This window comes from Drosophila persimilis, unplaced genomic scaffold (assembly GCF_003286085.1).
Source record: "Drosophila persimilis strain 14011-0111.01,24,50 unplaced genomic scaffold, DperRS2 tig00000520-arrow-pilon, whole genome shotgun sequence".
Taxonomy (NCBI): Eukaryota; Metazoa; Arthropoda; class Insecta; order Diptera; family Drosophilidae; genus Drosophila; species Drosophila persimilis.
Genome location: NW_020825317.1, coordinates 4,193,301 through 4,209,407, shown reverse-complemented (window position 1 = coordinate 4,209,407; position 16,107 = coordinate 4,193,301). Strand labels below are relative to the sequence as shown.

Here is a 16,107-nt window from a genome sequence, read left to right as displayed (position 1 = left end):
TAATTATGATTGAAATTAAAGGGGAATGAGGCTGGTATTCTATCGTACGGCATCTGGCATTGTGCGTGCCGACAGGACCTTAATCATTGCAGAGCTCTCCCTTCCTTTTTGTATCGCTGTCGCTGTCCGTCTCTCCGTCTCTCTGTCTCTCTGTCTCTGTCATTCAGCGGGCGAATGTGTTTTGAATTATTGCCACGCTGTAAATTCAGCAAAAGGATGGTGGTGCCCGCTCGCTCCTGCCGCCTGCCGCCTGCCTCCTGCCTCCTGCTGCTGTTCCTCTCGCTCAAGTGAAAAAAGATTGCCCAAAACAAAAGGATATTGTGACAAGGATTTATTAGTGTGTCCTTCGGAGGGAAGAACAGCACACAGGACGACGGCAGACTGCAGTCTCGAACCCTCGTTGGGGCTGTTGCATTGTCTCCCGTTTTCCACCCCTGAAACCCTGCGACCGCCGCGTGTCAAAGTGCAATTATTGCACGTTCCTCGACTGCCGCCGCCTCGGAATCATCTCGGAATTTATGTGGCATTCAATCTGTTCTCGCTCTCCCGCTCTTTAAGGACTCCCTGAGCAGCAGCCTTTGGCAGGGGCTAGGGCTGCGGCAGGGGTTGGGGCGCCCCAAATATCGAAAGGAATTTGACTAATTTATTTAATGGCTTTGGTTATTACCAGAACATGGTCCTCCGGCAATCCTCGAGAGGCAGAATAATGGCCCAGAATCTGTTGCTGAAAAAGTTTTATTGCAATTGCCAAATTAATTTGGGGGCCCCCGAACGGCAGGAGAAGGAGTGGCAGTGCCCCCAAATGAGGGCCAGGCGACACACAAATGTGCGTTCATTAATTTAATTTTTCATTACGGCTAAGAAAAGTGTCATAAGACCCGGGGGGGTGGGGGCTGGGGTACCATAAAGAAAAGGTTCCGACCCGAAAAGGTATTCCGATGGGTCTCACCTTTTGTTTTAATATTTCGGTCATTAAAAAAGCGTTTTCCCCCCAAAGATGCCAACGGCCGCTCAGTTTCGGTTTTGATTTTTCGAATTTTTACGATGACAGAGCGTCAAATGGGGGGTTACGAAACCAAGGAAAACTTCAGCGAGAAACAAATCGTTTGAACAAAAGCAATAACCTTTAACGCTCCCAAGAAACATTTGGATACAAAAGAAGAAAAGAGAGTCCCCCAATCTTAACCGAGGAATACCCTGAAGAATACTCCCCCTATCAAGCGCAGACCGAGGAGTGCTGCTGCATAACCGACCGATCGAAGGATAGCATGTGGCCTAAAGGGAAACATGGGGAATGGAATTCCATTTCATTCTTGGAATGAAACGAAAGGCGATCCATGAAATAGGACTGACTGGAATGAGTCGAAATGCTGGGAATGAAACAAAGAATCACACTAATCACGTGAGGAGTACCGTCTAGTTTTAGAAAAGGGTATTGAAGCTGTTGCTGAACAAAATAAAACCAGAAGCCGAACCAAAGGAAAAGAAAAAGAAGCAGCGCCAAACAATTAAGACTAAACGCTTTTATAACATCCAACAATTGGGATTTGTGGGGGAGATGGAAACTTCTTTCGACCCTGTGGCACACACAGATTACAGGGAAACAGGGAGGGAGAGAGAAAACAGCCGGCGGAACGAGCGGAATGGGACACACCCATAGTAGGTCTTCAGATTAATGACACAGCGCAATTTTTACGATTGTTTGACCAAAGTTATGCAAGAGATGCTGGATGCTGGATGCTCGGATGCTGCTGCTGGGCCTTTTCGCTGTTTCCTTGGGCCTTCATCGTGTGTTTCTCTTTCATGAAATTTATGAAATTTCACCTTTCGGCCGAGCAATTTGCTCCATTTACATTCTTTATTAGCAGCCGAAGTTTACCAAGAGGTTGCATGCCCCAAAAAAAGGATGGAGGATGGAGGCGCCACCACCACCTGTAATTTTGTGCCTCTCGGAAAAGTTTATGGAAAAGAATTTGTGGGGGCATCGTGTGGAAAGAAACACGAAAGAGACGACAGCGAAAGTTTTTTCTGGTTTTCTTTCTTCCTGGAATTATGGAATTGGGCGAGGGGATGGTGGAATACTTTTGGAACAAAGTTTGTCAATCTTGAAGTCGTATTTCTTGAGAGAGAGGAATAGTCACTCTCACGAGCATGAGAATGGGAATAGGGATAGGAAGCAATGGATAATAGAGTAGGAAAATGTCCGTAAAGAGAACAAAAATGAGAGTGAAATGAAATGAAGATGAACAAGCAATTAATTGCAATGGAACAGGATGGAGAATAAATGGGGAATGGGGACCTCATGGGAGTGAAATGAGTACGGAACGCATGGAATGAATGCGAAAGAATACCAAGCAATTAAGGGAATACTGGGAATGAAATAAACGGTAATGTATCCTTGAAGTGAATGGAATGAAATGAAGAAAAATACACACAGATAATGAAAGAGAAGCCAAAAATATAAATCATTCCCATTGCATTACTTAATCTGAAAGAGAGCAAAGTGGCATTGGAACCAACTAAAAATGAAACGGCACATAGAACGTGTAACGGTGGATTCCTTCCTTAATTCATTCCCATTTCATACCAAATGGCGACCAAAAGTAAATCATTCCCATTGCGTTTCTTTAGCTAAAAAGGAACATCGCGGCATTGGACCAACTCAAAATAAAACGGAAGTGGAACATAGAACATGTAACGGTGGATTCCTTCTTTAATTTACAAAAAATGTACCGTGTGTTTCATTCCCATTTCGTTCCCAATGGCGACATGAAAGAGTAGGACCCTGCCTCAATATATCCCGTTTCCTCCAAATTGTTGCTCGTCGAATGACATCCCCTTGTCCCACCAATTGTGCCCCATTTTCTCCCTCTCCGTTGCTTAGACACTGCTGTATGCTGAGCGGGCACCCGCTCTCCCATCCCGCGGCACCCGTCCCATGGGGCGGACAGGGGAATTTAATAAATTCATCATCTTTCATTTAGTCAGCATCCCCCGTCCCCGGTCCCCCGTCCCGGCAGCCCTTCTCCCCGTCCGCGAACAAGTCTGTTACACTGTCCAACACAACACGAAGGAAATCTAGCATGAAGAATGGAAATCATAAAGGAACGAAACGAAACGAAACGAAAAAAAAAACGCAGACAACGCAAAAGTTTCCCCGAAAAAAAGAGCGAGCGAGAAAAAAAAGCAACAGAATCGTGACTGTCATTTCAACGAAGCGAAGTTATTTTTCATGACAAAGAGGAAAACTCCTTGCCCCTCCTTCGACTCATTTTCCTGCTCTTCCTTCCCCTTCGAATCATTCTGCAGCAGCAGAGGGGCATTGGAGGAGCAGTGGGGAGGCAGGGATAGGAGGAATTCCAGCGTTAAAATACCTTTTACTGGCACATTACCAGGGCCCCCCCACCCACCGAGCCATCGCTTTTCCTACACCGCTTTTCCCCTCACTTCCATCGTCTCTTCGCCCAAAAAAAAAGTGCAGCTCTCGCTGTTGGCTTCGCTGCGTTTTTCATGAAATTATTACGACTTTCGGGGAAAATGGGGTCGTACAAAATGTCGTTACGTTGGCGAGGAACAACGTTATAACGTGTCTCCCCTTGCCCCTTGCCCCCTGCCCCCTGCCCCCTGCCCCCTGCCGTTTGCCCCTTTACCCTTCCAGAGAGAGATAGAGAGGAGTCCAACGAGAGCGGGGAGAGAGCGACCTCTCCTCAATTTAGTTTATTGTTGAAAATCTCTTTATTTTATCTGCTCGGAAAATGTTTGGAAACTGGTTAAAGTTCGAAAGCGGAAGCATCGAATGCAAGAGAGAAACGAGACGAAAATTATTCGAAATATGTTCCAAATAAAGAATGATTTTCAAGGATGGGATGCCGTCTGGACGCACCTTCTCCTGGTTCCACTTGGATATATTTTCTACTGACAGATGGTTGCCTCTTTGATTCTCCTCGTAGATTGTGAGAGAAAGTGCTGCCCAACATTCTATATCCAAGAACCTCTTTTCGAATGTCTCTTTCTTGTGGAAATTCGTATTCTCTCGATCATTTCATGCGTGAGAACGCAGCGACAAAGAGAGATTCCCACGCATTTAGGTTTCGTTTTTCGAATAAATGATCTTGACCTGATTTTAATATTTGATCGCCTCTCTGCTTTCCTCTTTTTGAAGACAAAAAAGAGTAACAGAATGGTGATCCAGAAGGGGATCTCGGAATGGAGATGATGATTGGATCAGAGAGAGATTCGATCGTGATTTGAATGGGATCTTGAACTGATTTGATCCCCTGAAGAGACGCCACACCCTACTCCAAAAAAGAGAAGTGTCTTGCAGAGTGATCTTGATCTCAAAGATCTCTCACATCGGAGAAAAGAAGAGTGCGAGGGGAGAGGGGAGAGAGAGACCAATCGTCACCGACTGACCCACTTGATCCCCTACCATGGTCTGGTGTGGTCTGGTCTGCCACGATATCGAGTCTGCTATTCAGACATTGTCTCTTCTGTCACTGGCCGTCTAGACGGTACGCATCTGACGGATTGTGTCTGCTTTTGGCCAGATGCTAGATCTTTGTCACACACTCGCGTAAAGATCGCATTAAAAGGCCGTAAAATACAAAAAAAGAAGCAGTACTTCCGCCTGTATATGGAGTGTATATGTATCTGTGTATCTGCGTTGCGACTCTCCTTTTTCGTGCTGTCTGCTTTCTCGACATGGCCATTGCTGGCCCATCATCATCATCGCATCAGCCATCGTCTGTGTCGTTGTCGCATGATGAAGGCCATCAAAAATCTAATAAGCGTGAAATAATTGACATTTAAGGCAAAGCGCACGCACATAGACAATGAATGGACCATCCTCTTGGCCCTTCTGCCCTTCTCCACTCGCCACTCTCCACTCTCCACTCGCCACTCTCCACTTCCCACGTCCCACTCCCTTCTGCCGCTCTCCCTTCTGGCACTTCTCTGCGGTTTGTAGGCCACGAAGAGAGCGAGAGAATCATGACAGATGACCGCACGTACTTCGCGTATTTCACGTTTCCACGACTCTGAAAACAGTCGACAAGATACACTCCACTTCACTCCTCATGAAAGATTGGGAACCCGAGACCCAAAAGATACTTCTACATTGTTGCAGGCGTGCGGAGGAGGAGTGGCAGTTCACGTAGCGGGGGAGGAGATCGGCCTTCGTTTCTGGGTCATGAACCACTCACTGAACAAAAATCCCAATGAAAATATTTTAAATAATGAGTTTTTTTTTGTCGAACAGAAATCGACATAGAAAGAGAAAGACCCCATACTTCCTCTTACGCCTGCGACACCTGTGTTTCGGCCATAAAGAGGCGTGACAGTCGGTACGACGTGTTGGCAAAACGGTGAGGGAAGAAAGAGATGGTGGCTGACGAGGAGACAGAAGAGTAAGAGAAGGAAGGTCATCGGAAAGATGGGGAAATGTTTCTCAAGCGAGAAGATTTTGCTGACAGGAAGTGATCGGAAGATATCTATGAAAGATAGGTATCTATAAGAATATATAGATACTATTAATTAAATCTTAAGATACATCGATAGACAGGTGGGCAGATAAGTATCTAAAAAGAGATAGGAGACACTCACGCGGATGCACTTGTAAAGATAGAGGGATACTAAGATAGAAAAGTGATTCTAAAGATAGATCTATCAGTAGCTGTAGATGTTGATTAATATATACATTGTCTATTGAGGTACTGAGTGATTGATAACGATAGAAAGACTTTCAAGGTCTTCAAGAATGCAATCAAAAGTGGAGTACAATCAATCAAAGTCCCCCACACGGGATTCACTGAAATTCATTCGAACTCTGACTCTGACTAATTTTCAGAGAATGCATTTGTTTTATTTTTGTGCCTTCAGGGAGACACCTAATAGATATGTAAATACATTTAGACACAGGAATATGGAACGGGAAATTAGTTACCAAAACACAACGATATATTTCATGTGTATGTAATATGTATATGTAATGAATGTGGACTTCAGGAACAGGTTCGAATCTGTATCCGTGTTGATGATTCAATGATTCTGGGAGTCTCATTTTCAGGTGGTTGGACTTTTCCTGATCTGAGTCATCTTCGAATTTGAGGGCTTGACAATGGAGCACTTACGGATGAGCGGGGTATTCAGTAGTTCGTAGCAAAGCGGATGTAAATGCTCGACATTGTCACTGCTGAATGCGTCTGCCTCGTGCCTCTTGTGCTTGCGATTCACGGAATTGTGACATGCTCACACGCACATTTTCGTTACCCTGTTGGATGCGTTCGTCTGTTCTTTCTGCTCTACTATTGCGTATGTTTCTTGCTTTATTCGTTCGACGACCCAATGATCAAAATCGGTATGCAGACCTTTCACGGATACACACAAACATATTATAAAAACATACCTTGTTACGTTTACATTTTGTATAATATATTTGAACAATAGTTTACCAAGAATACTAAAATCCCAATTGAAAGAGCTGCAACGTTGTGAACCTCGGCAAGGGCCGCGGCTCTACCTTTATGCGCGGTACTCGGTCGATACATATGTGAGCTTATTATGAGCACTTATAGGCGGCAAACACGACGGACGGACCGACAGACGGCCTCCAATTATTGGGTGTAATGAATCAGACGTTCCTTCGATGGTCCGAGATATAGAAGTTTATCCGTATCACGACATAAGCTTTCCATCTACATACATATCTATTGAAATGGCAACCATCTGTATCTGTATAATTTATCCATCATCTATCAATCGCATTGCTAAGCATTGGAATTCCTTATCTGTATATTTTGCAGGACTTAAAACAGAAGCTAAAACGTTGCAGCAGGCAACCAGGCCGCCGCCGCCGCCCTTTCAATGTCCACAATTTAAATGGTGAGTGCGAAAATGGAGTGTGAAATGCATTTACTACCGAGAGAGAGAGCAGAGGCCTCACATCAGGCAAACAGAACTAAATTGCTTTCCCGCTCAGCGGGATATGTACGTAGGAGATACCCTATAGAATGGCGAGTGATGCTGATGGGGGGCTGGATTGGGTCCCCACCCAAAGCCAAAGCCTTTACCTTTTTAAACCAAAATGAATGTCTATAAAACGGGCCGCCCGCTGAGTGCAGGAGCAGGAGTGCTGGAGGAGGGGCAGTAAAATGCAAATAGATGCCGCATCCTACACTGTCTACGAAAAAATGTATCTCATGCTGACTGGCTGCAACGTCATCGGCAGCACAGAACAGCAGAGGCATCAATGGGAATACCATTGGGGAGGGCGGGGGGTATTGCTGGAAACGATGGCACATGCCACACGGCAGTTGACCAGCGGCCATGGAATGTGCGGCACAACCTCATCATCATCATTGCCATCGTCATCGTCATCGTCAGCGCTGTGGGGGCCTCATCTTTTGCCTCATTGTGAAAGCAACGGAAGGGGAATTATTGTATTTTCACCATTTAACAAGCAAATGACAACGCCCCTCCTCTTTGGGAAGCCTCTCGTCACGTGCGGCGAGAGGAGATGACACTTTAAAAGGGAGAAGAGTCTGATTTGGGCTTGTGCAAAGGATCAAATATAAGTCACAGCAAGGAGTCTGTCTGCCACAGCAAGGAGCTGTCTTATTTCTTGCTGATTGAGTGAATTCAAGAAGAAGACAATCAAACGAAGAAGCAATGTTCGTGGTCACCATTTACCTTCCACAGGAAGGTTTGGGGTCACCACACGACGCAGCCGTGATCGTGGTCACCGAAACGAGACTCTTTCAGTAATAGATAATCGGAGATCGGGGACCGGGGCTACTGTTGTATGGAAAAGTAATCCAAGGGTATAATATCGGGGTCACCATTATGAAAATATGAATTAAAAGTGGATGGAGAATGAATGGAGAATCGAGGACACCATATTCCCCTTCAAGAGAACTATTTCATTCCATTTGAAGTCACTGTTCCTTCGTAGCGTCTGGACCCCCCGTTCATACCCAATCTCTTGGTTATTGGCTCCTTGGCCCCTTGGTCCAGAGCCATAACATTGACCAAATATTGCCACAAGTTGCCTGACGTCGCCCCATCGTTACATCGCTACATCCCTGCATCGCCGGCTGCCTCTCATTCTTCCTTGTGTCTTTTGTGATGAAAGCAAGCTGTACAATTATTTGCACAACTAATAATTCACTTTAGTGTCTCGTTCAGAGGCAAATATTGAAGGAGCATACGATACAAAGAGCGAGGGAGCTGCGAGCACAGAAACAGACATTTGCAGTTGTCATTAACAAGGGGTTTGTCGATAGATAGATAGATAGATAGAATCGAAGATAGACCCGAAGAAACAAAAAAAGGGGTAAGCAGGGGATCGCATGCCTTGCTGTCATGCCTCAATGCTCGCGGTGGCCTCTGTCCCTCGCAAAATGTCAACAGAATGTCTGTCTGTCTAAGTAGCTTACGTTTTAGGTTTATTTTAGCGTAACTTTAATGCTTTTCGTACTTCTAATTTGGCCAACAATTCAGACGACGACGGAGCGTGGCCTTGAGAGCCTGAGGCTATGGGGCTATGGGGCTAAGGGGTCTCTAGCGATTGATTCCCACAATGACTCGAGCAAAACGACCGGCCTTTGTTTGCGAGCTAATTGCTGCTGCTTGAATCGAAGGTACGAGCATTCGTATCTGTAGTTGGAGTATTACGCCGGATGAAGATAGATAGATAGATAGATCTGCGAAATATACTTGAAATGACAGCCAAAACCAAGTCCAAAGTCTCGTTCTTTTCGGGGGAGACTGAACTTGACATTGGAGGGGCATGGGACCACACTCTTCGCTGCTGTCACTGTCACTGTCACTGTCACTGCCGCTGCTGTGGCGCGTCGCTTCCTAATTACTTCAATATCTGGAGCTTCAACTCTCGACTTCAACCGAAAGTTGTAGCAACGTCGCGTCGTTGGCGTCATTCACCTTCAAAATCATGTCGCGCCGCGTCGCGTCGCGTCTTGCCGTTTATTGAAGCGGAAAAACCAGTAATTAAATGTCTCTCTTTCTTTTCACTTTGTTCCCCTCCGAAAATCAGACAATTTTGCACGCGTCGTCGACTCCGCAGCACCAGAGTCGTCTCTGGCGTCCCTGGCGTCTCTGTCGTCTCTCTGTCACACAGTCACAGCCATTCGACCAATTTGTAATTGAAACTTTCATTTTCATTTACATTTACATTTTCTTTGGCCCCTTGATTCGTGGAAATACAGAGAAACAGAGACAGAGATACACATAGCGGGAGAGCGAAGGAGAAAGAGAAAAAAAGACCTGACTTTGCCACAGCAATGTTGCAACATGAATGGAGGTAACACCATGCCACTCCACCACTCCACTCCATCTTTTCATTTTGATACGTTTTATTGACACGATGAAAATCTGCGGCATTAGATGTAAATTTTCAAAGCGGCAATCATGTTGCAATTGTTGCAACAAAAGAGGCGACACAGCGAGCGAGCGGGGCAGAGACGAGTGCGTTTCCGTCACGAAACTGTAGAAAAATGTACGTGGAAATTGATGTGGAAGTCCCCCCCCCCCCCCCACCTCCCCCGTCAAACGATGGCACCTTGGATGGACTTGGATGTCGACTGTGGATTACATGCGATTTATGGCTCAATTCCAGGATATGTAGAGGCTTATCTTCGATTGATGGTTTATTCAGGAATAAAATCCTATGATAAGGAACCGCTAAAGTGAACCGAACCCCAAATGATACAAGCCATCTGCTTTGCGTTTGGCTGTGAAAAATAACTTCATATTTGCATATACCTATCCGAAAAGCATACAAGACACGAGCCAAAGATACAATTCAACGTTTTCTTTGAGGCACAAGCAGGTGAAATGCTTGGCTATCCAAATATCCCCTACAAGATGCCTCTGAAACCTTTGCATTTCCCTCGAGGATTCATTTCTCCTGCAATAAATCATGAAATCTTAAGATAAAGTACCTCGTATCTGTGTCGGGCAATGTCCAAAGTGGCAACGTATTCTTCGAGGAATTATCTTCGAATGCAGCCAGGATTAAAGGATTCCAAGATCAGGACTTGCGGACTGGCTTCCACCCCCACCTAAGACTCTAATTGAAAGGACTTTTCATTTCCAATTCAATGTGTGCTTAAAAGTATCTCAAAGATACACACAAAATGGCTAGAATATTCGCTGGAAATGTGATTGCATGACACACTCTTTTGTGCTACTGTTCCGTTCCGTTCCGTTCCGTTCGGTTCCGTTCTGTTCCCACGCTTGGGATTCCCATATCGAATCAGTCATTCGGTTGCATGTTGCTAAGGTTCTTTTGCGATGCCACATGCCCCACCCACTGCTCCTCCTCTCTGTGCTTAAGTGAGTTAAACAAATTGGTTTGAAACCCGATGACAGCTCCGTCACATTTGCTTCCGCTGCACACGCTGTCGCCCGTTGGCGCCCCAGACGGAGGTGCAACCTGTGTGTGGCGTCGCGGCGTGGAGGGGTGTCTAATTAATGACATGCGATCCTAATGAATGGCAGCTCCTCCGCCTCTGCTCCTCTTCAGCGCTGGCTTTCGTCTCCCTCTGTCGGCTGCAACCTGAGCGAATCAATGGCTTGGCTTAAACAAATGATGAAATACGATATTTGTCCTCGTCGAAAGGTACCGTTCTTTATACCCTTACCTCTGGAGGGGAATGTGCGCACTTGCCAGCGCTTCGAGAGGGTTCTCTTCGTGGAGGAGCACGCCCACTGATGGGCGGAAAATCATGGCGTTTCGTTGTATCTTTTCGCTGGAAATATCATTATTTCAAAAGTTGTGCCTCGACAAAAACGTTGCTTAGCCTTGCCAAAGGGCATCAGAGACGGATGCCTCGATAAAGGCGTTTTTCGCGTTTTCGGAACATTGTGCCTAGAGAAAAACGCTTCGTTCTATGTTGTTTTACTGCCTCGTGAGAGCAGTGGATCTTCGACACTTGGGAAACCCTTGGAACTTGTTCCTTGTGTTGCAAGGGGAACCCGAGACGCCTTCGCCGCTAACGGTGGTTGCAAGTGCCACAAAGTGCAACAAAGGAGAGAGAGAGAGAAAACAGGTGCGAGAGTTGCTTGTGGGCTTTCGTGGGTGCGGATGGGGAGGGAGGCACACGATAAATTACGCATACGCCGCATAAGCCAACGAACGAATGAACGAACGACAGCCACAGCTACAGCGACAGAAGCAGCAAAAAAAGATTGCCTGTAAATGAACAAAAAATAATTAAAAATGCATTTTTCATTAAGGCATTAAAATGCAAACACGACAGAGAGGGAAGGAGATGGAGAGATAGTGAGAGAGACGGACAGAGGGACAGAGCGACAGAGCGAGAGCGGTGGAAACGGCCATTCATTTATTTCATTTATCGCACGGATTGCCCCCGTGGACTGCGGCCCGCCACTTCATTGATTACAATGCCAGAGTCGACTGTCGTTGGATGTCGTGATGTCGGCTGTTGGATGCCTAGAGATGGCCCCCAGGAACCAGCGGCAGCAGCAGCAGGAGTAGCAGTCGTGACTCCCAAAGTATCAGCCTCAGCCATGAACATGTGTAGAGCGGAATTTTCTTAAGAAATAAAGGAATATCGTCAGTGAGAGCCACCTATATTCCGTTCACTCTCCTTACTGGAGTAGCATTTTTACAGCAAAGAGAATGCATTGCTCCTTGCCGCCAACAGGACCCCAAGTCCCTACCCCTAAATTATAGTATTTACTTCTGTGAAAAGGGCCAGGAATCAGGATATTCCCAAATGAAAGAGGAGGCTGCCTGGAAAGCCAAATTTTGATTGGAAAGCCTTGTTTTGAGCGAAATAATTATCCAAATAAAGATGATTTCTACAGGGAAGAAAATACAATATAAAAGGTGTTACCAATCCATCGATGGATGGATGGGTAAAAACCATAATCATCAGAATATTTCTTATATCAATAATCGCATTTTTAATCATTTTTTTGTTCACTGAAAAGTATAATTTTTGTACTATTTCGGCGTTAAGAATGCCAGATGCCTTCGCCTTGAATGATGCCCAATAGCTTAGAGGCATGAGCTTTCTGTCTATCGTACGCACTCCTAGGGTTCTGCCTCTGGCGTGAGTGAATCTATTGTGAGTGACGGCGTGAGTCCCATCTCTATGCCGATGGAGGACTCTGCGCCGCTCTGGTAGGTGGCGTTTATGTCATTTTGAAATTATCATTAATGCTCGGTCGTTGCTTTTGCTCTGGATCTGGCTCTGGCTCTGGCTCTGGGATGGCCACAAGGGTCTGCAGGGGCACAGATATGACCACTTCATTTCGCAAACAAACAGCACCGACAGCGGCGGCAGAAGCGGCAGCGAGAACTGTTTGCTCTGAGGCTTTGGGGCAGCGGCAGAGGCAGAGGCAGCGGTGTATAAGAGGCTTGTGGCGTGGCGCGTGACGGTCATTGAAACAATTCGCGGAAAAACGCGTGTAATTAAAACAATAAAACGACTGTAGAGGCGGTGGGCAGGGGGCATGGGCAGGGGTAAGCAGCAGCGACAAACAACAGGAAAAATGTTCAGTTAAGTTTTAATTTTCACAAGTGTGAAAAATACTATTGAAAAGGCCAGCCAAAAGGCCGCGCTCGCGTTTGCAAAAGCCAGTGCTCTCACTCGCCAACGAGCCACTTCCGCCGGACGGACAGACGGACGGACAGACGGACTCGTGAAAAATGAAATGCGAATGTAAAAAAGAATTTCCAAGCCGCGGGGAGTCTGGCTTTTTTGTTCTCGAAACGAAACGAAACGCAGCGAATCGAGTCGAAGGAATGGAAGAGCAAACGAAGGGATTGCCACCATTAGGGAGGCCCCGAAACCCCCGAAGAATATCCAAAAATGAATGATCGAGTGGAGTCCTAGATGAAAATTGTTTTGCAATCGCTTGCCATTCCCTTTTTGCCCTCCGCAGCGCGGAGATCGTGTGGCATGTGCCCAAAATGTATTGTATCTTTGATTTTGCCACCAAAAAGTGAATGTCTCTTGTGGCATTTTCCTCTCTTTGGTTGTTGTTGGGTCGATGACTCGGGCGATTGTTTCTATAGCGAAAACGAAAGCGAAAATTGCGACCCAAAAACAAAGATTTTTCGGCAACTTTTGTGGCAAGTCACTCGCAGCCGTCGTGCCACTGCGATCCGCTTATGCAATGCACTCTTTTGTGGGCCCCTCCACTCCACTCCCCCCCTCTGATCGAATGCCTGAATTGTACATAAATGTGTCACATAAGGGGCTTACATCGGAGTAGTTGTGGAATCGGAAGTGGAAATAAGTTTCCATCGCGGCAAAAGAGGAGAGGCTAATGTTGTGGGTATACCCTGGAATCGAGAGGCTATGATGAGCGGGAACACCAGTCGATTCGTGGGACTATGTCTTTGCAGATCCACTGAGGTGTTCTTCTGCTATACGGCCTCCATGGAGAACCTTCCTTTGAAACCATTTCTATTCGCCCCCTTTCAGACCCGTTGGTCTTTCTTCAGGGTTCCGACTTTGGAGAGTAAGTATTACGGCCTTTGAAGGAAGGGAAGGCCCTTAGTGTGTCCAAAAGTCGCACCACGTCTGCCTCGATGCACATCTAACGTTTCGAGGCTCTCTCCTCTCCTCTTCTGTCCTCTCCTATCCGTTGTGTGTGTTTTTTTTAAGGTTGTGCGCTGTCAAAGTGCTGGCGAGTGAAGTAATCAGAGTAAACAGTCGAAACAGTCGAGTAAATAAATAAACTGATGAGCGGAGAGCAAACGAAATGAATCGAAACGAGAGACCCAGAAGAAATGCCAATCATGCGCGCTAATAACAGAAACAGAAACAGACACAGAAACGGCAACGGCAACAAAAAGATGTGGAAAGATGAGGAAGAAGAGCCCCATCGGATGATGATGGGGCAAGATGGTATATGAAAGATGGTAGATGATGGGGCAGGGGAATGGGGCATCAGAGCAGCAGCAGCAGCAGCAGCAGCAGCAGCAGAAATCAATTTAATGCAGTGCAATCAAAAGGGGATTGACGATTGAAGTGGCAGCAAAGTTGAAAGTGCGCTTGCAACGGCAAATACGAGTATCTCCAAGCTAAAGTTGTGCCACAGATTAGTTGCATAAATCAGAGACACACACACAGCTACTGACATAACTCTTGGCTTGGGCAATCCACGACCACAGTGAGCACTGCTGTGTGAGGAATAGATGGGTTCTTTGATGGGGGGTGACATTTTCTAGCCACAAATCGAAGAAAGTTAGGGGATATCTATCGAAATTTGTGTGAAAATGGATGTCTAATAGAGGCCTTATACCTTGTGGCCCTGCGAAATAATGGGAGTAGGAAAAGATTTAGTGAGCGAAGATTCTTGTGGGGACAAAAAGTCATCATTTCTGTGTATCTTTTGAGGCATTGGATGATCAAGAACCAATGATTCTCAAAGCCATTTCGATTCCCCGCTTTGCATGCCCTCCCTCGTCTGTCTTCGGTCTTTGGGGAGTATTGTCTTGTTTAGTCTTGTTTGTGGGGCTTTGGCTGCTTTGTCATTTTTGCGGTGGGTCAACAACACATTCTCCCTGGCGTCGATGGGAAAGTGACGGTCGAAGAGAGCGGATGGCCGGACCACAGGGCAGAGGTGTGCGAAAAGCTGTCATAAATTTGCATAAGCGCCTCATTATAGTGTGCCATTATACCCACCTGCCGCATAAATGTTGTGTATACTCGTAGCTGCGTGTATTCCCCTTTTTGACTATTGGCCATCATCCAACACCTTCACTTTCCGCGCTTTTCGTGTGTGTGTGTTTTGCTTTCATCATTTGTTTTGTTCGCGGCATAAAAACTGAACAAATACACGAGATATTTGATAGACAAACATTGTCTGTGCATAATTCTGTGGGCTATATCCGGTGGGTCAAACGATGGGAATGGGAATCTCTCCTGGCCGCTGGCCGCTGGCCGCTGGCACTGGCGCTGCCCTCCCCCTTTCCTCCTCTCATATGCAATCAAAACATAAATCATTGACAAGCATTCGGCTTGGGGCGTGTCCCCAGTCCCCAGTCCCAAGGCTGTGACACTGCCCCGCCATTCAACGATTCGGCATTCGATTCGAACATTCAATTCGTTTGTCAGTGACTTTTGTGCGTGTGCCTCCCCGTCGCCGGCGTCTAATTGCGAGTCAATTAACAAAATACTAAACAAGACGATAGGAAAAAGATACGACCGCAAAGGCGAAGGGATACGAAGCACTCGATACCCTCTACGGTGGCATTCCAGGCCAACAGCTGGATCCTGGAGATAAAAGCAGGCCCACAGTCCGACAAGCGTCTGAGTCCTAGAAATAGCCATTCCATTCCTTCCTCCCAGGCGGTTCCAAGCAGAAGCGCAGACCTGACGACCGAGGAGTGCTGCTGCAGGACGCACAAACTCGTCAACAAAGAAATCCATTCGAAGGGATTTCGAGGGGTTTACTCGGATTCTCCGCGATCCACGGAGCTTTGCTGTTGTTTCCTGGATCCCTAAGGTCGCCACATGGCTCCTTCTGTCTGAAGTCCCCCCTCTTACAGGGTAGCAGTAAGTGGCAACAGCCGTCAAACGGCATTCCACAAAAACATTTCAATTTTAGAATTGTCTCTGGCGATACCCCGCGTGATATTTATGGCGTGAAAGTTGCTCGACCTTTTGTCCCGTCTCTCTGTCTGTCTGTCTGTCCGGTCGAAAAACGTTTTGCGGAAATCAATGTGCGACATTTTTATTTGTGTTTTTATTGTGCCCCCGCGGTCGCTGGTCGCTGGTCGAAAATTAACAATTAATCGAATATAAATTAACACATTTATGCGTTGGCTGCCAATCGAATGAATGACTGCTTCTGCCTCTGCCTCTGCCTCTGCTACTGCTGCTGCTGGATAGAGGGAGGGAGGCTGGTGGCAGGGGGGGTGGGGGTGGTCTCTGGTTCATCATTAACGATATGCTAATTCCTCCTCCGCCGCTGCTGCTGCCGCTGCTGCCTGTCGCTTCTGATTTATACAATGCTGATGCTGATGCCGATGCGTATGCGTGCTATGTGATCCGATCGAATACGATGACGGGCTTGAGCGAATCATCGCCACACCACCCACCCCTCCAC

At 46.5% G+C, this 16,107-nt stretch overlaps 1 protein-coding gene across 1 annotated transcript in view; it reads left to right on the top strand.

Annotated features, from left to right (window-relative positions):
- LOC6596653 overlaps positions 1–16,107 on the top strand; it is an 84,195-nt gene that overhangs the window by 40,612 nt on the left and 27,476 nt on the right. Inside the window, exon 3 of the mRNA XM_002021955.2 lies at positions 6,801–6,879. The gene's annotated coding sequence lies outside the window, so the exon portion shown is untranslated. The remainder of the gene's footprint in view (positions 1–6,800; positions 6,880–16,107) is intronic.